Below are 27881 nucleotides of genomic sequence, written 5' to 3' on the forward strand. Positions count from 1 at the left end.
CCATTCCTATGTCATCCTTTGAGAGATGTCTGTTCAGGTCCTTTGTCCATTTTAAAAATTGGGTTGTTTTCTTGCCTTTGAGTTGAGTTGAGTTGAGTTTCGTATATGTTTTTTATATTAATGCATTATCAGATGTATGGTTTGCAGACATGAAATTTTTCCCATTCCATCGGTTGTCTCTTCCCTTTGTTGATTGTTTCCTTTGCGGTGCAGAAGCTTTTTCGTTTTATGTAATGTTGTTTGTCTATTTTTGCTTTTGTCAACCATGCTTTCAGGGTCATATCTAAAAAAATTATTGCCCAGACCAACGTGATGGAGCTCTTCCCCTCCATTTTCTTCTAGTAGGGTTTACAGTTTCAGGTCTTATGTTTAAGTCTTAAATCTATTTCGAATGGATTTTTGTACATGGTGTGAGATAAAAGTCTAATATCGCCCTTCTGCCTGTGGGTATCCTAATGGCCTCCGTTTAACTCCATCACATCTTTAAAGGCTCTGTCTCCAAATACAGTCACTTTCTGTAGTACTGGGGTTTAGGGCTGCCACGTGTGAATTCTGAGGATATACAATTCAGCCAATAACAATAACATAATAATACTATTATTAATATTAGTATTCTGCTAAATGCTACCAATACTTTAATAGTTTCATTAACTCATATTTTTTGTTCTTATACTCATTCCTATTGAAGTGAAATTAGAAAATTTAGCAAATTAGAGTTTTGTTTGTAAAATATTCATGAAAAGGTTTCAAATTGATTTTTGTAAGTGTTGGTTATTAATGATTTACTGGTCAAACTTTAAGCTTCCTATGGGAATTTCTAATGTAGATTTCATGATTAAATATTTTCAGGGTCTTCAGTGGATATCTGAGAAAGTCCAGGGAATATGAAATCCCAAATGTTTTCCAACCCACAGTTAACAGCTGTCTATATAATCTTCCAATTCAATGGAAAGGTAGAATTTAAAGATGATGTTAAGAATAAATAAAGGAGAGTGAACTTTTATGAAAGATACAACTCACATCAAGAACTAAATATAGTCATAGTTGCAATGTCTTCAGGTGATTTCTAAACAAAAGAGAATAACCTTTGTTGTCTAGCATGTTTCAGTGAATTAATGGAGATTGTGCATGTATCCAAGGACTACAATTCAAGAAAGACCAAAGATATACTTTGCTAATAATTTTAAATAACCAGAGGAGATGTTTCTCTCAGAAATTTTGGTTGTTCTCAACCCCGGCTACCTAGTACAATCATTTGGGGAGCTTTGCAATGTTACCAGTGCTCTGGCCCCAGAACAAATCAGAATCTGTAGCTCCTGGGGTTGGGGTGAGGGAGCGTGCACAGAGATGGTAGCGTGCAGCCCAAGCACTGGAATTGCCCTATAAGCTCCTCAGGTGATGCTCACAGGTCTTTATCTCCTCTTAGGAGAAGAGTTCCTTGAGAATCAAAGTGAGAGGTCCTTATTTATTTTTGTATCTCCCAAGAAGCTGTAGCAGAAGGTAGTGAGGTAGTGGGTGCTTACTTTTTTTTTTTTTTTTTTTTTTTTTTTTTGAGTCTGGCTGTGTCAACCAGGCTGGAGTGCAATGGCACTATCTCAGCTCAGTACAACCTCTGCCTCCCAGATTCAAGTGATTCTCATGCCTCAGCCTCTCAAATAGCTGGGATTACAGGCACATGCCACCACGCCCAGCTAATTTTTGTATTTTTAGTAGAGACTCAGTTTCACCATGTTGGCCAGGCAGGTCTCGAACTCCTGGCCTCATGTAATCTGCCTGCCTTGGCCTCCCAAAGTGCTGGCATGCGCCACCATGCCCAGCCTTTTTTTTTTTTTTTTAAGTTGAAGGTACACATAGTATCATCCACTGAATGTCCTCCATGTTTTATATATAATTTTAAAAACATACAGAAAACGTATATTGTGCCAGGTATGAGCAAGATAGCTTCTCCCCGTCCCCAACGCCCACCCTATGTAAAGAAAGATAAGAACCAAATTATCTGCCCTCAGGGAATGTGGTCAAATGGAAGAAAGAGAGACAGGGAGGGAGGGAGGGTGGGTGGAGGGAACTAGTAAGGCATCAACAAAAATAGCTACTACCTATAAACTAATACTAACCAAAGAGAAGGGCAGCAGATGATTGGGAATGTTTAGGGATGGGGTGGGATGGGATGTGTGGATGGACGGATGAAAGGAAAGTGGTAATGTTTTCCTAATTTGTCTCCATGATGAAAAAAGAAGCCATTAAGACCAACTTCCATCACATTCCAATTCTTATTGAAATTGATGCAATTAAGAAAATGTAAAATACCGTGGTATTTTTTTGTGTATTCTTTAGGCTTGAGTCTTTACTTATGAGGAATGTTAATACAGTGAATTTTAATGATTATTGCTTGTGGTCCTTTCAAAAAACTGCCTTTTAACATGTTTCTTATTAGAGAGGAATGAAATTTTTTTTCAGGTCTTTAGTGGTTAGGAAAGTTGCAATTCACATGAGCACCAATTAGAGACAATTATAACCTGACGGCATGGTGTGGCATTTAAGGAGAGCTCAGCTGACACTTTTTGAAACTGTGGAAAAATGTTAGTTTGAGAGCCAAATGGCAGCGGTTTGGTCCTATAAGAATTACACAGAGTTCTCAGTAATATAGTTATTCTAAGGCCTTAGAAATGGCCTGGTCCAGACTGCCTTGGCACTCTGCACCCTAGAAAGAGAGGTTGTTATGAACTCAGAGCCACATGGCCTATCAATCCCCGGGCTTATCTTGGAATCTACATCATTACACCCCCAATTCAAAGCTGTTTCTACCTTATCACCTAAGTTTGTTTTAATTATAATATACAGTCAAAAAAGTTAAGTTCTTCAGGAAGCAATAATGCACATTCTGACCATCATGAGCTATTCTCCAGCCATCTTAGAGGATTGTCGGTAAGATCCTCTGGTACCTACATTCACTTTGAGAAGCATCTTGTGAACAACTACAGAGAGGTGGGAAGATCATTATTTTAAAACTTATTTTAAGTTTTAACGGGTTCCAGCGATCATTTTGGTGATGTGTTCTTAAGACCAAAATTATGAAAGCTGACAACCTGACAGGTGTTGGAAGACTGCAGCAGGACATCTCTGCCATTTTACATTTAGTGTTAGTTTTGGCTGCTCTCACATGTGGGGAGAGGGTGGGTGGCATTGCACCATCCTCCTCCCACCACGTCCTCTGAAGCACAGGATGAGATTAAATGGAAGTCAACTGCTCTTCTTCCTAGGTGCTCATAGCTTGCGTTCATTTAACGACTGTTGATCGAATACCTACCGTGTTTCCGGTGCTGTGCTGAGAGGATGGTAAATAAAACAGACAGCACCCAAACCCTGAGTGGAGAAACTGGACAGTAAAGAAGACAGGGAGGGGGAAGAGAGAGACAGAGATACATAGATAAGTTTTTCTCATCTATAATTTCCCTTGGGGGAGAGAAGTTAGCTAAAATGTATGTATAAAATTTGAGACTTTAAGGAAGTCTAAGGCCTGATTTGTTTTGTTTCTTCCTAATAGAAGATTAATTATGAATAGTGAGGGTGATTGATTTTTTTAAATTCAGAATATCGATATTTCTTAGACCATAGGTTCATTTTTTTCAACAAAAATTTGTGGAGTACCTACCATGATCAAGAGAATGTGCTTATAGATTTAAGAACCCATGATTTAATAATCCCTTGTTTTGTTTTTATTATTTTATAACAAGGTAATAGTTTTTAGCTTTCCTGTGATACAACTAGACTTTAGTGACAATAAAAATATTAGAAGAAAATAATGATTTCTAGTCACTAGCAAATAAGTTGCTTTGTTCTTTCAACTTTTCATCTGGTATTAAGTATCATTGCCCACCCCGCCCCCAACCAAAAATAAAGAGCGAGAAAGAGACAGGAGAGAGGATGAAGAGATGGACCGAGGGATAGATAGGTAGATGGACTGATAAAGGTAGTTAAATTTGGAGGCAGCGCTATGAAGAAAATAAATCGGTATGGTTGAAAAAGTAATGGGATTGGGAGAGGAAACTAGTGGGGCAAAGGGTCACCAAAGACCTTTCTAAGGAGATGATAATTAACATTTAGGTTGAGGCCTAAAAGATGAGAAGCAGTGAAGGGGGGCCGTGCTTAGGGAGGAGAGAGTATGTTCATATAACACATGTTCATACATGTATGGCGGGATGTGTTAGGGGTGGGAGCAGGCGCAGTGGGGAGCGTTCACCCAGAGGGACTTGCCTTCCAACAGTATCAAGGTGGGGGAGAGATTGGTGTGCTTGAGGGCACTGAAAGCAGGAGAAGTTGCCAAGCAGTGAGTCAGGCAGTAGACTGGGGCCAAGAACTCACAGGACCTTGAGGGCTCAGGGAGGGTCGCTTGGCTGAGGGGGAGTGAGCTCTTCTTTTGGATGCCCTGCCTGGCTCTGCCTGAGACCTTGATGACATCATCAGGGAGCTGTAGTTGGTAGTGTCAGAAGGTGGGAGACAGGGGCCCTGTTTGCACACCCTTCCCAAACCTCAGTCAAGGGATCCATGTGCTTGTTTTGCAAGATCTTGGAACCACGTAAGGTAGCAAGTCATTAATTAGAAAGCCACAGTTAAGGTTGCGGTGTTTTGCATTAAAGCTTGTTAAAAGTTGTTAGAGCAAGTTAAGCACTCTCACCTTGTCCCAGGGGCACATACAACTTTTCTGAATGTTGTTTTGATGTTACTCTTTGTTGTACAATATGCAGCTTTTTAGCACCTAGGGTCACTGATCTTTCAGAATGGGACCACAATGTCATGTCAGCCCAGCTGTGTCCTCCCATACTGGTTTTGCTGTTCACAGTAATATATCTGCATGCTAGGGATGCCATAACAAAATACCAAAGACTGAGTGGCTTACACAACAGAAGCTTATTTCTCACAATTCTGGAGGTTAAGAGTCCAGGATCAAGGTACCAGCAGGCTTGGTTTCTCCTGAGGCCTTGCCCCTTGGCTTGCAGGTGGCTGTCTTCTCACTGTGTCCTCACTTGGCCTTTTCTCCGTGCACACACATCCCTGGAGCCTCTCCCTCTGCTTATAAGGACATCAGTCCTGTTGGATTAGGGCTCCACCTCATCACCTCATTTAACCTTAATTGCCTCTTTAGGGCCGAATCTCCAAATACAGTCACACTGGGGGTTAGGGTTTCCATAAATGAATTGGTAGGGGGGGGACACAATTTAATCCCTAACAAGTAACGATTATCTACCGAGTGCTTAGCACATGCAGACGCTAGGGTTAGTGCTTTACTTGGATTCGCATATTGCAATCCCCATGACAGCCCTATGAAGTGCCGTTTCAGAGATTTGGAAACTAATACACAGAAAGATGAAATGAGTTACACAGATTGTATGATTAGTCAGTGGAATTCAAATTCTGTGCTATCAAAGTACCATCGGAACCTCACACTGTTTCTCAATCTCTTGGCGTCCCCTCTGGGAGTCCCACTGTGAGCAAGTGGGACTTGCTGCACTTGCTCCCACGCCCCACTAAGCCGTGCCTGCCTCTATCCTGAGGCGCGCAGTCCCATTCAGCCTTCTCCGCAGACTCACATTTTAGCATTGATGTGGTCCCCTCTGCTAGCCAGTCATCTGGCCTCTCCAGACACCCCCATGCCCTTGTGTCTTTAGTAATAGCTGCAGCAGTAGGTTCCACATTTGATTCATTCCCCAGAAGACACGCAAGCCTGGTGTTATCATGTGTTACCTATTATCACCAGTCCCTAAGGTCTCCCGCTCATGATTTCAGGGTGTAGGTCACACATTCTGCTGGGAAGATAAAATTTGTTGTTGTTGTTGTTGTCAGTGTTCATCTATGTTTGGGCTGTATCTTTTGTACTCTTGACATCTTTGTTAGAATTCCGAGTGGAGAAATGACTTGGGGCCCAGAATCTTCTAATTATTAGGTTTTCTCTTCCCCAGAACTGCTAACAGAAAGATCTGCCTCCCCCGTGCTCAGAAACGTTAGGACAAATGACAGAAGCTGCAGCAAGGGATACAGGAAAGGACACTAGCCAGAAGCAGTGAGCTGCAGGAATCCTAAGCATGACACAGAGACAGGGATCATGGCGTCATTGACCTGCGTGGCTTCTGGCAGTTAGACCAGCTCTTTGGCAATGTGATGTTCGGGCCAAATCACCCCTTATTGTGTTCCTCTGTCCTTCTAGCTTATGTGTGTCCTCCACACCTGCTTCTGTGCTCTTGTTTACTTACTACTTCAAAGTTGAAAAAGATAAGAATATTTCTTGATTGGTGGTCTCAATGTGGTATCTTTGAAGTTTATGGAATTTCCCATCTGTAATAGATCTTAGCAAAAATCGATTCTTTATTCATTTTAGTGATACTGCCCATGGAGGCAGAAAGGCAGGATGAAATTCACCCCAGATTCCAGTATTGTTTTAAGCACAAATAACCAAAAGGGCCCGATGTGAAGGCACATCAAGCACTTGATATGGTTTGCTACTACTGACAGTGGGTAACGTGCAGGATCAGGTGTGGAACCAGCTCAGTAATCTAAATGTAAGAGCTAACACTCGAAAACTCTTAGAAGAAAATATAGATGGACATCTCCATGACCTTGGATTAGGCACCAAGAGAATAACACAAGAGAAAAATAGATAAATTGAACTTTATCAAAACTAAAAAATGTTTGTGCTACAAAGGGTACTACCAAAGAAGTGAAAAGAAGCCAGGCACAGTGGCTCATGATGCCTGCAATGTCAGCACTTTGGAAGGCTAAGACATGAGAATTGCTTGAAGCCAGAAGTTCAAGACCAGCTTGAGTCTCAAGACCCACTCTCTACCCCCCCCCCCACCGACCCCCAAAAAAAAGAAGGAGGAAAAAAAAGTAGTGAAAAGATCATCACAGATTGGGAGGAAATATTTGCAAACCATGTATCTGATAAGGGACTTTTATCAAGTCTATATGAGGAACTCTTACAATTCAATAACCAAAAGACAGCCCACTCAGAAATGGGCAAATGATCTGAATAGACGTTTCTCCAAAGAACATATACAGAAGTCCCACAAGCACATGAAAATAAGCTCTATGCCATTAGCCATCAAGGAAATTCTGATCAAAACCACAATGAGATACCACTTCACATCCACTAGGATGGCTATAATAATTATTTTTAAAGGCAATCTTAGGCTAGCAAGGATAAAGAGAAATTAGAACCCTCACCCAAAACTGATAGGATTGTAAAATTGTATAGCTGCTTCAGACAATAGTCTGGCAGTTCCTCAGAAGGTTAAACATACAGTTTAACCTGAATATATTCATCACTGATTTTTAAAAGAAATGAAAACATATACCTGTACAAAAACTTGTATATGAAAATTTATTATAATATTATTCATAATAGCCAAAAAGCAGAAACAACCCAAATGCTGATCAGATTGATAAATAAAATGTATATGCATACAATGGAATATTATATGGCCCTAAAAAGTAATGAAGTGCTAATACAGGCTACAATGTGGATGAACCTGAAAGTATTATGCTAAGTGAAAGAAGCCAGTGACACATGGCCACATTATATGATTCAATCAATATGAAGTGGCCATAATAGGCAATCCATGAAGACAGAGAGTGGATTGGTGGAGCCAAGGGCTAAAGGTAGCAGGTGGGCAGTGAGAGAAGAAATAGGGGGTGATTGCTAATTGGCATCGAGTTTCTCTTTGGGGTGATAAAGATGTTCTAAAATTGATTGTGGTAATGATTATACACCTCTGTGAACATCATAAAAGGCATTGAATTGTCCACTCTAAATAGGCGAATTGTGTAGTATAGAAATGAAATCTCAATTAAGCTGTTGAGCAAAATCTCAATGAAGCAATTATTTTTTCTTAAAGTAGGTATGTTATCCTAATAATAGAGGAGAAAAACTGAAGCTTACTGTGTGGTATTCCAAATTGAGCAGTTTGAGTTTAGGATGAAGGATTTTTCTGGGTGTGTGTGTGTGTGTGTGTGTGTGTAAAGCTGGGATATTGAAATTTTAAAGATGCCAGATTCTTGGGGCCATTTCTTTTTCACAGACTCCAGGAGTTGGATACCCAGTCCCTAATCCCTCTTTGAGTTCATTCCCTTGATTCAGTTAGAGCTAGACATAAGGCTTTTTTTCTTCCCCTTTCTGATCTTTTGAGATCTCTTAAAGGATTTTAAGATTTTATAAAACCATACTCTGGTTAACATGATAAACCTCAAGGATCATAATATATGTGCCTGGAGCCACCTTATCCTATTGATAATAGTTCTTTTTAGCATAGAGCAGCCTCAGCAAATCTAAATGTCTTCAGGAGCCGAACAGATAACCCATAAATCTCATTAAAGCAGTGGCGAATTGTGGGGCCTATTGAGTCTCGATTTCTTAACTGAAATCTGGGTTGTAGTACAAAAATTGTTCTAGGAATAATAATACCTTCTTTTTGTAAGGATCAAATGAGATGGTGTTTAAGAAGGCACCGTATTACATGTGGAGAGCTATACAGTTATTAATTTGGATATGAAATGAAGTCTGTTCTTTTCTCAAAGAATTTGTAAAGATTAATTTTTATCATTTTATTGACATATAACCCATAATCAAGATAATTAACATAGCCATCACACCCAACAGATTCCTCTGCCTCTTGGTAATTTATTCTTACCCTCCTCCACCCTTATCCCTACAAGACACTGGTCTTCTGTCTCTGTGGTTTAGTTTGCATTTTGTAAAATTTTTAGAAACAGAAACATACCACATATATTTTTGTTGTCTGACTTAATTTACTCAGCGTAGCTACTTTGGGGTTTATCCATATCACCAGGTGTATTAATAGTTCATCCCTTTTCATTGCCAAGTAGTAGTCTATTGTACAGATATACCATAAACATTTGGATTTCCAGTTTTTGGCTGTGGCAAATAAAGCAGCTGTGAACATTCATTTACAAGTAATTTTAAGGACGTATGCTTTCATTACTGTTGGGTACATACCTAGGAGTGGAATCATTGGGTTGTGTGGAAAGTGTATGTTTACGTTTTTCTGTTGTTGCGTTTGTTTGTTTGTTTGTTGAGATGGAGTCTCGCCCTGTTGCCCAGGCTGGAGTGCAGTGGCACGATCTCAGCTCACTGCAACCTCTGCCTCCCGGGTTCAAATGATTCTCCTGCCTCAGCCTTCTGAATAGCTGGGACTACAGGTGCACGCCACCACACCTGGCTAATTTTTGTACTTTTAGTAGAGATGGGATTTCACCGTGTTAGCCAGAATGGTCTCAAACTCCTGACCTTGTGATCTGCCCACCTTGGCCTCCTAAGTGCTGGGATTACAGGCGTGAGCCACTGCACCTGGCCACGTTTATGTTTTAGTAAACTGTCAAACTGTTTTCCAAAGTGCTGTTCTATTTTACATTCTCTCCACCAGTGTTTGAGAGTTCAAGGTCCTCCCTATCCTCCCCAACACTTGCTGTGGTCAGTCTTTTTAACTTAACCCAGTCAGTGCCATCTTGTTGTGATTTTCATGTGTGTTTCCCTCATGAATGAATAATTACATTGAACATCTTTTCTTGTGTTGATAAGTCTGTTATTTTGGCATCACTTCATGTCCAGCCTATTCTGTGCATAAGGGAATTTCACTCTTTTAGCTGATTGCATTGGAATGCTGACCAGCATGTCATTAAGAACACCAGTGGATTTTCTGTTACTTTATATGTAACTGGGCATGTTTGTGAAAGGTTCCAGAACATCCTCCAACTAAATTTTCTTTGTATGTGTTAGGTTATTTCGATGCTCTAAAATTTTGACCAAATTGATTTTTACGGTGTTACCAGATTTCAAGGCAAAATTAGGGGTTATCAACTTATTTTATTAGCTAATTATATAAATTAATATATATACAGAAGTGGATTTCCAGTTGAAATGAGCTCTAATATTGACATCTCGCTATATTCAGAAATAAGATGCTTGAGTTGGGAGGGACCTTAGCAGACACTCTCCTCAGCCATTCCCTTCATGCCCCCTGCAGCACTCATAAGGGGGTTCATGTTTTTCCACTGTCAGAGATTCGAATATCTGGAAAGACCTTGTACAATAAACATAGAACAAGAAAAATTCTGCTTTTTTAGATTGTTGCTAACTGATCTTAATTTGAAATTGTTTTATGGTAGTTATTTGATGGTGGTTATCAGGTGAGATTTAGCCAGCCAGCCAGAACGAGCACTGCCTATTAAGAGTTTCATTGCTGTGTTATTTAATTTATGTAAAGCATAAAAAGGGGTGCAGGAGTAGGCAGAAAGAGCCTAGAATCTCTATTCCCCTCAGTCTGTGATGAAGACAGCCCTTTGCAAGCCTTGCTTTCACAACCTCAACATGGCATGGGCTTTGCAGTCAGTCACATCTCAGTTGGAATCCCGGCTCTGTCTCTCCTCCGTGAACGGGGTCCTGAGGGATTATGGGTATTTTGTGGGTAGGGAGGTATATTATACCCTCCTCGTGGGGCAGCTGGGTGGGATGCCTACCTGAGACAGGAGATGGAGGGCACTGGCACCAGGAAGGCACTGGGTCTGTTTCCTTTTCTTACCTCTTCCTCTTTCTCCTCTGCCACGTGTTTTCTCTCCTCACCTATCTTAGGTCACTTACAGAAATCGTTCTTTTTACTTACGTTTCAATCAATTTTGGAGATTTCTCCAAAAAGATAGTAAGGGTAATGGATACTTAAGCAGTAACATTTAGCAAGTCCCTTTATGTACCAGGAATATCAAGTACATTTCATGCATTTTTTTTCATTTACTTTTCACAAGAACTCATGAAGTAAGGTACAATTAAGGCAGAGAGGAAACTGAGTGAGTGATGGAGTCAGGTGTGAACCCAGCCCTATCTGACTCTAGAGCTCTTAACCACTCTGTATATTGCCCCTATATCTAATTTTAGGAATGCTCGGTTCTCTGTGTTTCCACCCCCATCCAGATGATGATAATACGAAAACAGTAACAGCTGGTACATACCTTGTACTGACCACTGGTCTGCCTGCTTTCCACACATTAACTTGTGTAAGGCTCACGGTAACCCATCACAGGTTCTGTTGCTGTCCCCATTTTTGTGATCCCCATTTTTCAGGTGAGGAAACCAAGGTGCAGAGCAGCTAAGTAACTTGCCCACTTAGGTTCAAATAGAGTTATAATTGATGTTCAGTCTGTCATTCTTAATGCCTCGGGTGTCTTTCCCCTATCACTTCATCATTTCTTAAAATTCATTTTACACCCATTTCAGACCAATCAGAGAAGAGACGGGAACTCCCTCCTGCTTAGCTTAGACATCCCAGCTACTCTTTCCAGTAACCTGTGGAATTCTTTCCTTATCCTTGCTGCAGTCTAAAGTGGTGATATATTGGACATTTCATCCAAAGGCTGAACTGAGACTAATGCCTAAGCAAGAAAGAAAAAATAGCAAATTCATTAACTAGGAATCTATTTACAGTCAATTCCCAAGGCTCATTGTGCAGTCGGTGGTTCTGCATCATTTAGAGTTGCTAATAAATGAAAGTCTTTGCGTCTTTCCAAGTGCCTTGATATTTACAAGTCTCATATTTTACCATAGGAAGTGGCTTCAACAAGCATATTCATGTGTTGACAGTTCTAATTAATACAAGTAATTAGCCCTGACAGAACTGTGAAAAGGAGACCCATTCATAAATTTGCTAATTATGTTACTCTGCTCAGAATGTAATCACAGTCTAGTCTTTAATCATTTCTGTATATGGGCAAAAGGCCATCTTACTAAATTCTTCAGACTTTTATGTTTACTTCTCGTAAGAGGATTTTATTGAAATTAATTTGTGGTTGCAATTTAATGTTCCAGTATGCAGGAACTAGTGAAGAACACAGATGATAATCTTTCCAGAAAGAAACAAGAAAATGAGAAAAGGCAGACAAGGAAGGAGGAAGGCATCAGGTACCTACCATATGCTTTCTTACATGTAAAGCTTGTACCTTTCTGCCTATTTTGATGCCTTTTCTGAAAATGAAGATAGTCTTATTTAGGCCACTGGTAGGTTTATGGTACAGAAAATTTGAAGATGGTTGATTACTTTGATCCAGAGTTGAGCCCTCTTCTCTTGGATGTAAATAGACTGCTTTTTCAAGTGCTTTTGTTCTCGAGCAGGGTTCTCAGCCTTGGCACTATTGGAACTTTGGGCTGGATGATTCCTTGTGGAGGTGAGTGTGACTGTCCTGTGTATTGTGCAGTGTTAAGTAGCATCCCTGGCCTCTATCCACTAGATGCAAGTGCACCTCTCCCCTAGTTCCGACCCCCAAAAGTGTCCCTGGACATTGCCAGTTGTCTCCTGGGGAGCAAAATCACCCCTGGTTGAGAACCACTGTGCTTGAGAGTAAAATAATCCAGTAAAATTTCTGTATAGAACACTTATAGCAGCTGTAGCAAAATCAGTAAAGCACCTTTTCTTGGAATCATTTACCAGGCATCATGGTACAGAATCCAGATTTGGAATGATATTCCTTGAATTACAATACCTCCTTCCTACTTTTCCAGCATTAAGCTCCCTCTGGTCCTCTTAGATAGAAAGTAGACTTGTGCTTGGTAGTAAAGTAGCTTATCTAAAACCCCTTTACTTTTCTTTTGGTTAATAGATACACTGGGCTCTCCACATTGATGGATTTAACATTTGAAGTTCTGATTACTCGCAGGTGACTCCAGTGTTCTGAGTAATCAACTCCCAGTGTTCTTTGTCTTCCTTTCCAGTTCATTGATTTCTTGCTTTGTGGTCTTGCTTTCCTCCCTCTGCTGCTTAGATTTCTGGTTTTTATAAATACCTTCCATGTCCTTGCTTCTCAGCCTTTCTTCCACTTACCTGGAAAAATCCCAGACTTGAGTGAGCCTGGCCACTAGGCTTCTTGGAACGTGGATCTGGCAGCTAAACCTTATTAGAGAACATGACTCAGCAGAGCAGACTGAGCCTGTTACACATGCACATTAACCTCTCAACTATCCTAGACCTTCCCTAAGAAACTGGAATCCACCCCTGGGTAATGCCCCCAACCTCCCATCATGAAAACTACAAACGTACCTATTCTGTACTCACCACCCCCTACTTAACTTGTTCCTTCCTGACACCTGGGCAGGGAAGTCTTCTTCCCTTATCAAAAGCTAATCCTTCACCCACCTACCCCAACTTCTCACAAAAATATTTTGTCATTGATTATTCCCTTTTCCCTTGTGTCTTCAGCCTCTCAGTCTCTACTGGATCCCTTCCATCAACACCGAAACATATTCTTAGTCTCTCTCCTCTCCTATCTTGAGAGAGAGAGGAAGAGAGCAAGTGAGTATGCAATAACCCACAGCAGCCTTTCAGTAACCATCCTTTCCCTTTCCATTTCCATTCATATTGTCCTCTTCAACTTTGAATCTTGCCTCTACTACTACAATCGTGCTTCTACTCCCATTATTCCAATGAAACAGTTCTAGCTAAGTTCCCCTGCACCTTCTATGTCGCTAAGGCCTGGAGTCACTTTCCTTCCCCAAATTTACTTAACATAGTTAACTACTCCTTCCTTAAAACCATTCCTTTTTTTCTTTCTTGTTTTCCCAGTGTCACACTTTCCTGGCTTTCCTGCTATGGTCTGGTCTCTTTCCTGGGTCGTCTTTGCAGGCCCACCCACCTCCACTTTACCTTTGAATATCAGCCTCCCTAATGACTTAATTCTAGGTCTTCTTTTCTTCTCCCAAGGCTTTAGTTGCTATTTATATGCTGGCAACTTCCAAATTTATCTCTTCAGCCCAGTTTTCTTTCTGAGCTTCTAAAATTACGTATAAATGTACTCAAGGACATCTCAGATGCATCATGTACAAACTGAATTTATAATTCTTTTATACCTTTGCAGCTCATTCCTTTCCAAGTGTGGCCTTTTGGATGTAGTGAGTAACCAAGCCTTTTTGATGGTAACTCAAGATACATCTCAAAACTTTTCACTTCTTTTTATATCCATTGGTGAGAGCCACTGTTCCTTACAAACAGACAGTAGAAGATGAGGATGTAGAAATAAGAACCAGGTCACACAGGGCCTTGTAGGCCATCTAGGACTCTGATTTTTCCCTGAATGAGATGGACCCATTAGAGGGTTTTGCACAAAGGAGTAGCATAATCTAATTCAACTTAGAAAGATCACTGTGGCTGCTGTATTGAGAATAATTTATAGAGCAGCATAGTGGGCTGAATGCTATCCTCCGAAAGATATGACAACCCAGAACCTCCACGTATGACCTCATTTGAAATAAGGCTCTTTGCAGGTAATTAAGGTAAGGATCTCAAGATGAGACCATCCTGGGTTAGGGACAGGTGTCCTGATAAGAGACAGAAATGGAGAAAGCAGACACAGATGAATGAGCCATGTGAAGACAGATTGGAGAGCAGTCACAAGCCAGGGAACACCAAGGATGGCCAGCACCACCCAAGGCTAGAGGCATGGAATGGGTTCTCCCACAGAGCCTCCAGAAGGAACTAACCCTGCCAACAACCTTGATGTCAGACTTCTGGCTTCCCAAACTGCAAGAGAATAAAGTTCTGTTGTTTTAAGGAACTCAGTTTGTGATAATTTGTTATAGCAACCCTAGGAAACTGATAGAAGCAGCAAGGGTAAAAGCGGAAGACCAGTTAGGAGTCCATTGCAGTAATCCAGGCAAGAGAGGACTCGGCTGCACTTAGGTAGTAGCTGTGGAGGAGGTATAAAGAGGTCAGCTTCTGGACACATTTTGCAGGTAAAATAAAAGGGTTTTTTGACAGAATGCTTGCAATTGTGAGAGAGAGAAGTGAAGAATGACTAAGGTTTTTGGCCAAAACTGCTGGAAAGTTGGAAGTAGTTCAGGTTTACAGGAATTAGAGTTCAGTCTCGGAGTCGTATACATTGAGAGACTCAGTAGAGCTCCATGTGCCATCATCCTGGACCCCTGTTGACTTTTAGGGATGGCACCATGTTTGAGAGGCTACGGAAGAGACCCAGAGCCAGTGAACAAGACATAGAGTTCATTGAGAGGACTTACAGCATAGTCTAGAGGCAGCGGGCTAGACAGGAGAACCGCAACTGCTTGAAAAAGCACGAAGTTTATAGCAAAGACACAATGAAAAAAACCACAGGCCAATATCACTGATGAACGTAGACACAAAAATCCTCAACAAAATACTAGCAAACTTAATATAGCAGCACATCAAAAAGTTAATTTACCATGATCGAGTAGGCATCATTCCTGGGATATAAGGTTGGTTCAATATACGCAAATCAATAAATGTGATTCGTCACATAAAACAAAAACCATATGATTGTCTCAATAAATTGCTAGCTTTTCCAGCATTATTTAGGAGAGTAGTTAACTAGTGTTAAATAAATAGATCCTTGATGCTACTCATCTTGGAGCTGTGGAGAGTTCCCCAGGTGAGAAGCAGGTCAACCACAAGCAATGCCTGCAATTTGGGCCATCTGTCCTTGCACTCTTCACCGTAAGGCTCATCCTTGGTATCAGTTTTCTCTGCCTATGGTACCTAACTAGATAGAAGGGATTCTTCTAGGGGCCTCCTCAGTAGCCCGAAAGCAACACTGTTCAGTAGAAGTATCTGCAGTAACGGACGTGCTCTGTGTTTTCATTGTCCAATATGGTAGCCACTAGCCACAAGTGCTGAGCATGTGGAATGTATTTACAAATGGATAGTAGGAGGTGAGGATGTAGAAATAAGTACAACTTAGTGCAACTGAGGAATTGAGTTTTCAGCTATACATAATTTTAATTCATACAAATTTAAATAGCTATGTGTGCCTGATGGCCATTGTATCAGTGCAGATCTAGAGCACTGGTTCTAAAAGTGTTGCCTGGAAGCTTGTTAGAAATGCACATTTTTGGACAGTGGCCTCAAACTCCTGGGCTCAAGCAATCCCCCCACCTCAACCTTGTGAATAGCCAGCTGAGACTACAGGCATAGGCCACCACATCCTTCTTAATTTTTTTTTTTTTTTTTTTTTTTGTAGAAATGGGAGTGGGGTGGGTTGTGGAGCATGGGAGATCTGTACCAGAAGCTTTGGGTGTGAGATGCAGGATTCTGTGTTTTAATAAGCTCTGCAGGTGTGATTCTGTTGTACACTAAAATTTGAGAACCATTGCTGGATCCCACTCTCAGAATTCCTGATTTAGTTGTTCTGGGATTGGGTCTGAGAATTTGTTTTTCTAACAGATTCCCTGATGATGCTGTGATGCAGATCTCTATCACCTGAGATCTGTTATAGAAAATGGACCAACTCTTTGTGAGGTGGCTTCAGTTCCCAAGAGTAAATTGCGTAAATCCCACATAACAAATATTTCAAGTCAGGATATCCCAAGTGTACCCTCCATACTTGATGAAAATCTTCCTAGCTTTTTTCCCATGATCTGGTAACAAACTGTGTCTGGCTCATAGGAGGGCTGTTAAGTACTTGTTGAATTAATAAAGAGATTATATAAATTAGCCTGAATAAAATATCTGAAGTTGAGAATTCTTATCCCACCTCTAACTTTATACATGTGAGGGCTTTTTGGCCTTCATGATAATCTATTAGTGGAATTCCACTTTTCTGATCCGTAATTCTACAACTCGTTGTAGAAGTCATTGTTGTAGTAATTTTTCTCTCTGTAGCTTGATACATTTTAATTGTTATAGTGGAAAGAAGGTAATTCTTAGCTAGAGAAGGGCGTAGTGTGTCCACACCCCCAACAGGCATTTGCAAACGTGTGTGTGAGAGGGCTTTTAGGTTGTTGAAATGATAGGAGTCAGGGTAAAGGGGATATAATTTTCATTCAGTGCCGGGGACCCAGGAATGTTAAATACCCTGCATGCATAGGACTGTCCTGTACAATGAAGGGAAACTCTGTAACCTGTTGGTAGGTGACAGTAATATTTCTTCAGTAAAATTACTTCGAAGGCCATGAGGCTCTTTTGCTACTTATATCTCTTCATGAGCATTTTGTATGAGTTTTACTTATCTCACAGGAAGGTGAAGCACCCTCTGTCGGGCTCTTGCATAACATAATTTAATTCTTGCAGCACATATTTAGTGCTCTGTGGTTTACAAAGATAGGAGACATGAGCCTACCTACAAAGAAGTTACAGTACCAGCAATAAGCTGGAAATGATGTAAGAGTTGTATAAACCGTAGGAACACAGAGGGGATATTACCTGGTTTATCACTTAAGGTTCAACCAGGAGACAAAACCAGTGGAGACATATATTAAGAGCTATTATTGCAAGGAAGTGCTTACGCGATTGTGGGGGCTGAGCAGGCAAGTCCAAAATCTGTAGGGCAGGCCGTCCAGAAGAGTGAGCAGGAACTCGCAGGCGCATGGCTGAAGCTGCAGTCCACAAGCAGAATTTCTTCTTCTTCAGGGAAGTTTCAGCTCTGCTCTTAAAGCCTTTTAACCAATTGAATCAGGCTCATCCACATTACCTAAAATAATCTCCCTTAAAGTCAGCTGATTATGGACTTTCATCACATCTACCAGATACCTTCACAGCAGCACTCTGATTAGTGTTTAATTGAATAACCTGAGATGATAGCCTAGCCCCCACCTTGATACACAAACAAGAGCATCGCACTTGGAGATTGAATGTTTGAGCACTTTCTCTGAAACGTGGCATTTGTTCTGACCCTTGAAAACAGGGCATTTTTAAGTGGGGTAGTTGACCTTCTAGAGGGGGTGACTATTAAAAATTAACCAACGGAAACAATAAAAGAAGCCAAGGCATGAAAGTATAATCAGTGTTTGCAGAATGGCTAGTTGTTGCTATGTGGCTTTTCCCTGAACCTCAGCTCTCAATTTCCTCATCTAAGAAGTGGGTTCAGTACTTGTCATAACTGTCCTCCAAGATGGAAGGAAATGATATTTGAGGGTGCCTTTTGGAAACAGTAAACACTATGATTGCTAAGCGATTTTTTTCTTTCCTTCCTTCCTTCCTTCCTTCCTTCCTTCCTTCCTTCCTTCCTTCCTTCCTTCCTTCCATCAAGGCATGGACCAGGCATAGACACAGGCCAAAAGTCAAGCAGGGATAAACAAGGGGTTGCTTTGTCTCTGGCTGATGTGAGGTGGGCACCACCAACTAGAAGCTACTCTTCCCGCATCAGAACCCTGAGGTGTTTTGTAGTCACGGTGGTGGTGACAGTAGCATTGGTGAGAGTGTGAGGTTGGTGTGATAAAAACCAAAGGCTCAGCAGGTAACACAGAGCCTGATTGTTGCAGGTTTTGTCTAAAATGTGTGTTTTTAAGAAAAAAAAAAAGTGACAGTCTCTTGACCTTAGTTCCTAATGGGCTAAAAGAATGAAAAACATCCCTGTATATAAGTCTGTGCCCAACTGTCACAAAGAGGCAATAGCCATTTGCTCTGGGCTAAGACGGCTCAGCCTTTTTTTTTTTTTTTAAAACAGAAGTAGACCTGTTTTTGATGCTTGAGATATTAGGGGTGAGGGAGAGTCATTTATTATAAACGTGTTGAATACTTTGCCTAAATAGGAAAAGGGAGTTAAACTAAGTCCAAGGAAGCTGTTCCAACTTTCTTAGGTAATGGCCATTATGGCCAATTGACTCTGTCACCAAAGAAAGCACCAGAAAATGATGCTAACGTGAGTACCGTTTGACAGACTTCTTTCCTTTTCAGAGCGGTGTCCTACAAACCAAACAAGTCTCCCCCAATTGTTAAAGCCATTTGCATTTTGAAGGAAATTTAATCCATATGTTCCTGAGTCACTTATGCCCAAGTCATTAAAAAGTTATTTTTTAAATGTGATTTCATGTTTGAAGTCATTTTAGAGTATTTTTAGTAGACGCTCATTCTTCATAACGCTAAATTTTTCTTGGTTTGTTTTCTTGTTTTATTTAAACACACTGTATATCATCTTAACACATCCTGTGATGAGGCACAAAGGGAATCTTGAACTCAGAAGGAGGGTCTGGTGTACCGGAGTAACACATTTGAGGCAGTCAGTTTCTATTTTCAGAAGTTTATAACTGTTCCCCCTCTTCATTTTTGTATTTTATGTCCTGGGCTACTTTTAACCTGGTCACATCATCACCCCAGCCCTCTCCTACCCCATTCCCCAAATGGTTGTCCATGAGATGAAAAGGGAAAAGAGAAAAGTGACAAAGAATAAAATCACATGGCCTCCTAGGATATATTTCTGTGCTGTGCTGTGTGATGCTTTCTTTCCAGAATTGAATGTATTTTCCCCTTTTACCTACTGTTGTTGCTAGCCGGGAGAATTAAGGTGTTTCTCAAAGTGTCAACAAAAGAGAGAAATAAAACTGAATTGAGGAGCAGTCTCCAGCTTCTCATTTTTAGGGCAAATAGAAGATGGTGTCTGCTTAGAACTGAAACTAATTGAAAAACGGTTTCATTTTTTACTAAAATAAGCTTCCCCCCCCAACTCCCCTTTTTAACCTTTGTCTGTTTGGAGTCTCATGATATGGACCAAGTTTTATCTGTACACGAAGCATCCTGGTTTGTGTGTGAATTTGTCCATCGTGAACATCTGTTGGCTGCCAGAGGGCACGGAAGCAGCCTTATTTTTAGGCAGTGTAGAGATCCGTTTCCCTTCTGAGTGCCTGCTTGGGCAGCAGGTGTGTAGCATCAAACATAGCGAGAGGCATTCACCACCTGGAGGAATAAAGATGTAAGGAGTTAACACTTTTTCTTTTCATCTCTGCCAGCCTATGAAATACTTTCCAGTGTACTTTTTTTATTTGGTTCTCAAAACTGCCCGGAGGACCATGGTTTTATTTTGTTTCCATAAGGAAACTGAGGCTCAGGGATGCGACTTTCTTCAGGATTTCACAAGGCGATCTTGGCAGCTGGTGTGTGCCTCGGAGAGGAGGGATGTCCTGCCCATCATGTGGGGACATTTGAGGACCTTCGTGGACTTTTACTTTTGAAAGCTCTGCCCCATGTCATTTCAAGTGTATTAAAACGTATGCAATCTCATATCTGTCCCACAGATTCCATGTATAATATATATCATCATATATGTGAGTCGAGCTGTAAATAGTTGAGGTGGTATATTTCATAGACACTTAATTAAATGTGTATTACTTCTAATTTTATAGTTTCTTTTTTCATTTTGGAGCCAACTAATTATTCTGAGGTCTGGAACATTTTCATGGGCCTTTAAAAAACTCACCCTCCCTGAGTGCTGTCCCTACAGTGGCTGAAGCCGCCTCTTGTTCTCATTCACTCCTGTTTTCCTCCTCACACCTGTGGCAGAACTGAGGCAGGTGCTTAATAAATACTTGTTGGTGAAAGTGCAAGTGAGTGAGAGAAGGAATAGAAGAAGTAACAAATAAGTGAAGTACAAGTAAGCGGCGAAGTCTGGTGTCGAAGGACATCTGAACCCTTTGCGGGCTCACTTCCTTTGCACTGCCATCACAGTGAAGCAGAATGAGCGTCTTCAAGCTGTGTATCAAAGTGTATTCCTCCTCATTTCTCATTGTTTTGTTCCAAGCCAGTTTTCTTCTCTGTTACAGCTAAGGCATGAGAAAGAATAGACTACCAGGTTATTTGACTTTTGATAGCTTCAGGAAGCAGCAGTAGCCACTTTCAGATCATACTCCATTCTTTTCTCTCTGTTTAGTTGCTATAGTTTAGTTTTTTGCCTTGCAAATGTGGGATAAATGTGGCTACTAATATTCAAATGTTCAGACAAGTTTCTTGACAAAACCAGAGAGGTGTTTTTTTGCCTGTTGTTTCTTTTGGTTTGTTTTCTTTAGAATACTAGACATTTGCTCTAAGTTATCTGTCATGTGATTTGTGTGTTTTGGGGAGATATGATTTTTTTTTTAATCCAAAGGTGGATTTTTGTGGCCTTTCTTCAAAGCTCTAGAATTTGGTGGAAAGGAACTGATTGAACATAACAGAAAACTAGAGAGAAAGCAAAAGCCCACTTCTTCTTTTTTTTTTTTTTTTAATTTTACTTTAAGTTCTTGGATACATGTGCAGAACATGCAGGTTTGTTACACAGGTACACATGTGCCGTGGTGGTTTGCTGCACCTGTCAGCCTGTCATCTAGGTTTTAAGCCCCACGTGCATTAGGTCTTTGTCCTAATGCTCTCCATCCTCTTGCCCCCTAACACCCAACAGTCCCTGGTGTGTGCTCTTCCCCTCCCTGTGTCCATGTGTTCTCATTGTTTAACTCCCACTTACGAGTGAGAACACGTAGTGTTTAGTTTTCTGTTCCTGTGTTAGTTTGCTGAGGATGATGGCTTCCAGCTTCATCTATGTTCCTGCAAAGGACATGATCTCATTCTTTTCTTTTTTTTTTTTTTTTTATTATTATACTTTTAAGTTCTAGGGTACATGTGCATAACGTGCAGGTTTGTTACATATGTATACTTGTGCCATGTTGCTGTGCTGCACCCATCAACTCGTCAGCACCCATCAACTCGTCATTTACATCAGGTATAACTCCCAGTGCAATCCCTCCCCCCTCCCCCCTCCCCATGATAGGCCGCGGTGTGTGATGTTCCCCTTCCCGAGTCCAAGTGATCTCATTGTTCAGTTCCCACCTATGAGTGAGAACATGCAGTGTTTGGTTTTCTGTTCTTGTGATAGTTTGCTAAGAATGATGGCTTCCAGCTGCATCCATGTCCCTACAAAGGACACAAACTCATCCTTTTTTATGGCTGCGTAGTATTCCATGGTGTATATGTGCCACATTTTCTTAATCCAGTCTGTCACTGATGGACATTTGGGTTGATTCCAAGTCTTTGCTATTGTGAATAGTGCTGCAATAAACATACGTGTGCATGTGTCTTTATAGCAGCATGATTTATAATCCTTTGGGTATATACCCAGTAATGGGATGGCTGGGTCATATGGTACTTCTAGTTCTAGATCCTTGAGGAATCGCCATACTGTTTTCCATAATGGTTGAACTAGTTTACACTCCCACCAACAGGGTAAAAGTGTTCCTATTTCTCCACATCCTCTCCAGCACCTGTTGTTTCCTGACTTTTTAATGATTGCCATTCTAACTGGTGTGAGATGGTATCTCATTGTGGTTTTGATTTACATTTCTCTGATGGCCAGCGATGATGAGCATTTTTTCATGTGTCTGTTGGCTGTATGAATGTCGTCTTTTGAGAAATGTCTGTTCATATCCTTTGCCCACTTTTTGATGGGGTTGTTTGTTTTTTTCTTGTAAATTTGTTTGAGTTCTTTGTAGGTTCTGGATATTAGCCCTTTGTCAGACGAGTAGATTGCAAAAATTTTCTCCCATTCTGTAGGTTGCCTGTTCACTCTGATGGTAGTTTCTTTTGCTGTGCAGGAGGTCTTTAGTTTAATTAGATCCCATTTGTCAATTTTGGCTTTTGTTGCCGTTGCTTTTGGTGTTTTAGACATGAAGTCTTTGCCCATGCCTATGTCCTGAATGGTACTACCTAGGTTTTCTTCTAGGGTTTTTATGGTATTAGGTCTAACATTTAAGTCTCTAATCCATCTTGAATTAATTTTCGTATAAGGAGTAAGGAAAGGATCCAGTTTCAGCTTTCTACTATGGCTAGCCAATTTTCCCAGCACCATTTATTAAATAGGGAATCCTTTCCCCATTTCTTGTTTCTCTCAGGTTTGTCAAAGATCAGATGGCTGTAGATGTGTGGTATTATTTCTGAGGACTCTGTTCTGTTCCATTGGTCTATATCTCTGTTTTGGTACCAGTACCATGCTGTTTTGGTTACTGTAGCCTTATAGTATAGTTTGAAGTCAGGTAGTGTGATGCCTCCAGCTTTGTTCTTTTGATCTAGGATTGTCTTGGCAATGCGGGGTCTTTTTTGGTTCCATATGAACTTTAAAGCAGTTTTTTCCAATTCTGTGAAGAAACTCATTGGTAGCTTGATGGGGATGGCATTGAATCTATAAATAACCTTGGGCAGTATGGCCATTTTCACGATATTGATTCTTCCTATCCATGAGCATGGTATGTTCTTCCATTTGTTTGTGTCCTCTTTTATTTCACTGAGCAGTGGTTTGTAGTTCTCCTTGAAGAGGCCCTTTACATCCCTTGTAAGTTGGATTCCTAGGTATTTTATTCTCTTTGAAGCAATTGTGAATGGAAGTTCATTCATGATTTGGCTCTCTGTTTGTCTGTTACTGGTGTATAAGAATGCTTGTGATTTTTGCACATTAATTTTGTATCCTGAGACTTTGCTGAAGTTGCTTATGAGCTGAAGGAGATTTTGGGCTGAGACAATGGGGTTTTCTAAATATACAATCATGTCATCTGCAAACAGGGACAATTTGACTTCTTCTTTTCCTAATTGAATACCCTTGATTTCTTTCTCTTGCCTGATTGCCCTAGCCAGAACTTCCAACACTATGTTGAATAGGAGTGGTGAGAGAGGGCATCCCTGTCTTGTGCCAGTTTTCAAAGGGAATTTTTCCAGTTTTTGCCCTTTCAGTATGATATTGGCTGTGGGTTTGTCATAAATAGCTCTTATTATTTTGAGGTACGTTCCATCAATACCGCATTTATTGAGCGTTTTTAGCATGAAGGGCTGTTGAATTTTGTCAAAAGCCTTTTCTGCATCTATTGAGATAATCATGTGGTTCTTGTCTTTGGTTCTGTTTATATGCTGGATTACATTTATTGATTTGCGAATGGTGAACCAGCCTTGCATCCAAGGGATGAAGCCCACTTGATCACAGTGGATAAGCTTTTTGATGTGCTGCTGAATCTGGTTTGCCAGTATTTTATTGAGGATTTTTGCATTGATGTTCATAAGGGATATTGGTCTAAAATTCTCTTTTTTTGTTGTGTCTCTGCCAGGCTTTGGTATCAGAATGATGTTGGCCTCATAAAATGAGTTAGGGAGGATTCCCTCTTTTCCTATTGATTGGAATAGTTTCAGAAGGAATGGTACCCGTTCCTCCTTGTACCTCTGGTAGAATTCAGCTGTGAATCCATCTGGTCCTGGACTTTTTTTGGTTGGTAGGCTATTAATTATTGCCTCAATTTCAGAGCCTGCTATTGGTCTATTCAGGGAATCAACTTCTTCCTGGTTTAGTCTTGGAAGAGTGTAAGTGTCCAGGAAATTATCCATTTCTTCTAGGTTTTCTAGTTTATTTGCGTAGAGGTGTTTATAGTATTCTCTGATGGTAGTTTGTATTTCTGTGGGGTCGGTGGTGATATCCCCTTTATCATTTTTTATTGCATCTATTTGATTGTTCTCTCTTTTCTTCTTTATTAGTCTGTCAATTTTGTTTTTATTAGTCTGTCAATTTTGTTGATCTTTTCAAAAAACCAACTCCTGGATTCATTGATTTTTTGGAGGGTTTTTTGTGTCTCTATCTCCTTCAGTTCTGCTCTGATCTTAGTTATTTCTTGCCTTCTGCTAGCTTTTGAATGTGTTTGCTCTTGCTTCTCTAGTTCTTTTAATTGTGATGTTAGAGTGTCAATTTTAGATCTTTCCAGCTTTCTCTTGTGGGCATTTAGTGCTATAAATTTCCCTCTACACACTGCTTTAAATGCGTCCCAGAGATTCTGGTATGTTGTATCTTTGTTCTCATTGGTTTCAAAGAACATCTTTATTTCTGCCTTCATTTCGTTATGTACCCAGTAGTCATTCAGGAGCAGGTTGTTCAGTTTCCATATAGTTGAGCGGTTTTGATTGAGTTTCTTAGTCCTGAGTTCTAGTTTGATTGCACTGTGGTCTGAGAGACAGTTTGTTATAATTTCTGTTCTTGTACATTTTCTGAGGAGTGCTTTACTTCCAATTATGTGGTCGATTTTGGAATAAGTGCGATGTGGTGCTGAGAAGAATGTATATTCTGTTGATTTGGGGTGGAGAGTTCTATAGATGTCTATTAGGTCTGCTTGCTGCAGAGATGAGTTCAATTCCTGGATATCCTTGTTAACTTTCTGTCTCGTTGATCTGTCTAATGTTGACAGTGGAGTGTTGAAGTCTCCCATTATTATTGTATTGGAGTCTAAGTCTCTTTGTAAGTCTCTAAGGACTTGCTTGATGAATCTGGGTGCTCCTGTATTGGGTGCATATATATTTAGGATAGTTAGCTCTTCCTGTTGAATTGATCCCTTTACCATTATGTAATGGCCTTCTTTGTCTCTTTTGATCTTTGATGGTTTAAAGTCTGTTTTATCAGAGACTAGTATTTGCAACCCCTGCTTTTTTTTGTTCTCCATTTGCTTGGTAGATCTTCCTCCATCCCTTTATTTTGAGCCTATGTGTGTCTCTGCATGTGAGATAGGTCTCCTGAATACAGCAGACTGATGGGTCTTGACTCTTTATCCAGTTTTTCCAGTCTGTGTCTTTTAATTGGGGCATTTAGTCCATTTACATTTAAGGTTAATATTGTTATATGTGAACTTGATCCTGCCATTATGATATTAACTGGTTATTTTGCTCGTTAGTTGATGCAGTTTCTTCCTAGCCTCGATGGTCTTTACATTTTGGCATGTTTTTGCAATGGCTGGTACCGGTTGTTCCTTTCCATGTTTAGTGCTTCCTTCAGGGTCTGTTGTAAGGCAGGCCTGGTGGTGACAAAATCTGTAAGCATTTGCTTATCTGTAAAGGATTTTATTTCTCCTTCACTTATGAAATTTAGTTTGGCTGGATATGAAATTCTGGGTTTAAAATTCTTTTCTTTAAGAATGTTGAATATTGGCCCCCACTCTCTTCTGGCTTGTAGAGTTTCTGCCGAGAGATCTGCTGTTAGTCTGATGGGCTTCCCTTTGTGGGTAACCCGACCTTTCTCTCTGGCTACCCTTAAGATTTTTTCCTTCATTTCAACTTTGGTGAATCTGGCAATTATGTGTCTTGGAATTGCTCTTCTCAAGGAGTATCTTTGTGGTGTTCTCTGTATTTCCTGGATTTGAATGTTGGCCTGCCCTACTAGGTTGGGGAAGTTGTCCTGGATGATATCCTGAAGAGTGTTTTCCAACTTGGTTCCATTTTCCCCCTCACTTTCAGGCACCCCAATCAGACGTAGATTTGGTCTTTTTACATAATCCCATACTTCTTGCAGGCTTTGTTCATTTCTTTTTCTTTTTTCTTTTGGTTTCTCTTCTCACTTCATTTCATTCATTTGATCCTCAATCGCTGATACTCTTTCTTCCAGTTGATCGAGTCAGTTACTGAAGCTTGTGCATTTGTCACGTATTTCTCGTGTCATGGTTTTCATCTCTGTCATTTCGTTTATGACCTTCTCTGCATTAATTACTCTAGCTATCAATTCTTCCACTCTTTTTTCAAGATTTTTAGTTTCTTTGCGCTGGGTACGTAATTCCTCCTTTAGCTCTGAGAAGTTTGATGGACTGAAGCCTTCTTCTCTCATCTCGTCAAAGTCATTCTCCATCCAACTTTGATCCGTTGCTGGCGATGAGTTGCGCTCCTTTGCAGGGGGAGATGTGCTCTTTTTTTTTGAATTTCCAGCTTTTCTGCCCTGCTTTTTCCCCATCTTTGTGGTTTTATCTGCTTCTGGTCTTTGATGATGGTGACGTACTGATGGGGTTTTGGTGTAGGTGTCCTTCCTGTTTGATAGTTTTCCTTCTAACAGTTAGGACCCTCAGCTGTAGGTCTGTTGGAGATTGCTTGAGGTCCACTCCAGACCCTGTTTGCCTGGGTATCAGCAGCAGAGGCTGCAGAAGATAGAATATTGCTGAACAGCGAGTGTACCTGTCTGATTCTTACTTTGGAGGCTTCCTCTCAGGGGTGTACTCCACCCTGTGAGGTGTGGGGTGTCAGACTGCTCCTAGTGGGGGATGTCTCCCAGTTAGGCTACTCAGGGGTCCGGGACCCACTTGAGCAGGCAGTCTGTCCGTTCTCAGATCTCAACCTCCATGCTGGGAGATCCACTGCTCTCTTCAAAGCTGTCAGACAGAGTCGTTTGCGTCTGCAGAGGTTTCTGCTGCTTTTTTGTTGTTGTTGTTGTTGTTGTTATTTAGTTGTGCCCTGTCCCCAGAGGTGGAGTCTACCGAGACAGGCAGGTTTCCTTGAGCTGCTGTGAGCTCCACCCAGTTCGAGCTTCCCAGCGGCTTTGTTTACCTACTTAAGCCTCAGCAATGGTGGGCGCCCCTCCCCCAGCCTCGCTGCTGCCTTGCGGTTAGATCGCAGACTGCTGTGCTAGCAGTGAGGGAGGCTCCCTGGGCGTGGGACCCTCCCGGCCAGGTGTGGGATATAATCTCCTGCTGTGCCCGTTTGCTTTAAGCACAGTATTGGGGTGGGAGTTACCCAATTTTCCAGGTGTTGTGTGTCTCAGTTCCCCTGGCTAAGAAAAGGGATTCCCTTCCCCGTTGCACTTCCCAGGTGAGGCGATGCCTCGCCCTGCTTCAGCTCTTGCTGGTCGGGCTGCAGCAGCTGACCAGCGCCGATTGTCTGGCACTCCCTAGTGAGATGACCCCAGTACCTCAGTTGAAAATGCAGAAATCACCGGTCTTCTGTGTCATTCGCGCTGGGAGTTGGAGACTGGAGCTGTTCCTATTCGGCCATCTTGCTCCGCCCCTTCTCGATCTCATTCTTTTCTATGGCTGCATAGTATTCCATTGTGTGTATGTGCCACATTTTCTTTATCCAGTCAATCATTGATGGAAAAAGCCCACTTCTTGAGAAAGAAACACAAAGGTGCTAAATGAGAGGAGGGAAGAGAGAGATGGGGATTACCTAAAGAGCAAAGCCATCATCTTCTTTCTCAGCCCTGCTATGCTGCCTGGAAAAAGGGGTCTGCCCCTGTGAGTGGGCCTGGGAAGGCTGCTCCACCCAGTTCATCTGGACTCCCAGGGTCACTAGATGGCACCAGGGCAGACGTGGGCCACATTCAAAACCCTGCAGTGCTGCTTCATGGGC

The 27881-nt window shown here is 41.1% G+C and overlaps 1 protein-coding gene, 2 long non-coding RNA genes and 1 other non-coding gene across 9 annotated transcripts in view; 2 read left to right on the forward strand and 2 right to left on the reverse strand.

Annotated features, from left to right (window-relative positions):
* RHBDD1 (rhomboid domain containing 1) overlaps positions 1-27881 on the forward strand; it is a 163364-nt gene that overhangs the window by 110559 nt on the left and 24924 nt on the right. The gene's annotated exons all lie outside the window — the stretch shown is intronic.
* LOC144333512 (uncharacterized) lies at positions 11848-14419 on the forward strand. The gene is made up of 4 exons (XR_013402208.1): positions 11848-11959; positions 12170-12222; positions 13251-13343; positions 14312-14419. It is a non-coding gene; the product is annotated as an uncharacterized LOC144333512 (long non-coding RNA).
* On the reverse strand, positions 18033-18167 carry LOC114671619 (small nucleolar RNA SNORA48). Its single transcript, XR_003721653.1, has one exon. It is a non-coding gene; the product is annotated as a small nucleolar RNA SNORA48 (small nucleolar RNA).
* LOC144333514 (uncharacterized) lies at positions 18883-27662 on the reverse strand. Its single transcript, XR_013402210.1, has 2 exons — positions 27445-27662; positions 18883-19688 (listed from the first exon to the last, which is right to left on the reverse strand). It is a non-coding gene; the product is annotated as an uncharacterized LOC144333514 (long non-coding RNA).

Source organism: Macaca mulatta, chromosome 12 (assembly GCF_049350105.2).
Source record: "Macaca mulatta isolate MMU2019108-1 chromosome 12, T2T-MMU8v2.0, whole genome shotgun sequence".
NCBI lineage: Eukaryota > Metazoa > Chordata > Mammalia > Primates > Cercopithecidae > Macaca > Macaca mulatta.